Source organism: Palaemon carinicauda, chromosome 5 (genome assembly GCF_036898095.1).
Source record: "Palaemon carinicauda isolate YSFRI2023 chromosome 5, ASM3689809v2, whole genome shotgun sequence".
NCBI lineage: Eukaryota > Metazoa > Arthropoda > Malacostraca > Decapoda > Palaemonidae > Palaemon > Palaemon carinicauda.
This window is the reverse complement of record NC_090729.1, coordinates 21457040-21459457: the sequence shown is the minus strand read 5'-3', so window position 1 is coordinate 21459457 and position 2418 is coordinate 21457040.

Genomic DNA, 2418 nt, shown 5'->3' with positions numbered 1-2418 from the left:
ATATTATATAAAAAAAAACCTGTTATCGTTTCTTATATTATAGAGATTATATCAAACTCACATGCACGGTGAAATAGATTTTCCTATGACAATTGATTTTCTTTGACTTGCTCTATGCTATTCTCGAGGATAATTGGAGTTAGGTTTAATTACGAAGCCCATATAGGCCCTTATACCTTTTTTAAGATATAATATATATATATATATATATATATATATATATATATATATATATATATATATATATATATATATATATATATATATATATATATATATATATATAAGAGAGAGAGAGAGAGAGAGAGAGAGAGAGAGAGAGAGAGAGAGAGAGAGAGAGAGAGAGAGAGAGAGAGAGAGAGAGAGAGAGCGGCTAGTTGCTTTACGTCAATTGCAGGAAAAACATATCTTTTCGGATAATGGTACGGGATATGCCTATGTTTAGATTGGGTCACAAGACGAAAGTAAGGCGACTTTGTGTAAAGAGATCGTGCATCTCCTTCACATATTTAATGAAGGTATGAGAGCAAGATGAAAAGTCGCTGAGAAATGTAATGTCTTAGGCCTAATTGGCTGCAGGCAAGATAAATGTCTATATATCTTTATTTTACTTCATATATATATTTAGTTTTTTCGTTACATGCAATCATAGTAATTTAGAATATTGCTCTTTAGTGGGTTATATTTAAATAAATTGGTTTATAGCGTATTATACTTATATATAGGAATGTAAAGTGTATAATATTTACATAAATGAATATATAGTGCATGGTATTTACACAAACTATTTGAAAGTACCAAATTAAAACTCCTCTAATATTCAGTTTCACCGAATAAGTTAGAGTACCTGTAGTTATTATTATTATTATTATTATTATTATTATTATTATTATTATTATTATTATTATTATTATTATTGCTAGCTAAGCTATAACCCTAGTTGGAAAAGCAAGATGCTATAAACCCAAGGGCTCCAAGAGGAGAAAATATCCCGGTGAGGAAAGGAAAAAAATAAATGAAATGAGAAATAATGAGCAATTAAAATACGATATTTTAAAAACAGTAAAACATTAAACCTGATATTTCTCATGTAAGATATAAACTTTATGTCGGTCTGTTATGCATGAAAACATTTTCTGCAAGTTTTGAACTTTTGAAGTTCTACCGATTCAAATACCCGACCAGGAAGATCATTCCACAACTTGGTCACCGCTCTAATGAAACTTATAGAATTCTGTGCAGTATTGAGCCTCATGATGGAGAAGGCCTGCCTAATACTATCACTTGCAAACCAACCTTTACGAACATGATGGAACTGTCCGGGAAGATGTGAATGTAAAGAATGATCAAAATTATGACAAATCCTATGTAACATGCGTAACGAACTAATTGAACGATGGGGCCAGAGATTAATATCTAAATTGGGAATAAGGAATCTAATAAACCGTAAGTACCTGTCCAACAAATTAAGAGGAGAATCAACGGCTGAATAATAGACAGGAGAGGAATACTATAAACAAGGTAGAAGGAGGGAATTCAAATACTTCCTCAGAATAGACTGATCTCCGAAAATCTTAAATTACTTTCTCAATAAGCGAATTTGTTGGGGCGATTGAAGAAGACGAACACCTAATGTGTTTCTCAAAACTAAATTTGCTGTCAAGAATCATAACTAAAATTTTAAAAGAGACATACAGAGAAAAAAAAAAAAAAAAAAAAAAAAAAAAAAAAAAAAAAAAAAAAAAAAAAAAAAAAAAACATCATAAATGTTGAGATCCAGATGTTGAGGAGCCACTGTTCTTGACCTACTTTCAATAATAATTTCCATTTCGTTAGTATTTAACTTCAAGCCACATAATTTGCACCTTGCACTAATTTTAGCTACTTCTCTATTAAGTCATTCAACAACTCCAGTTCGACATTCAGGAGATGGAGTTGATAGAAAGAGTGTAACATCATCTGCATACGTAACAAACCTGTTTTCTAGGCCAAATCACATATCTTATGTATATATTAGGAAAAGTAATGGGCCAAGAACACAACACTGAGGAACACAAGATATCACATTTCTATACTCACTTTGTTTCCCATCAACAACAACTCTTTGTGATCTAGTATTTAAAGATTCAATAACGATGCTCAGAAATGACCAACCCATTACTAACTCTTTGAGTTTGAAAACAAGGCCCTCAGGATTAACACGGTCAAAGGCAGCACTAAAATAAAGGCCAATCATACGAGCTTCCTGACCACAATCAAGGGATATCTGTACAGCATTGGAGATTGTAAGAAGGACATCACACGCTCCAAGGCCTTTACGAAACCCAAATTACAAATTAGGAAACAGATGATTACTTTCAGCAACATTTTTAAGACGTTTTAACAAAAGACGTCCAAAAACTTTAGATAATATGGGAG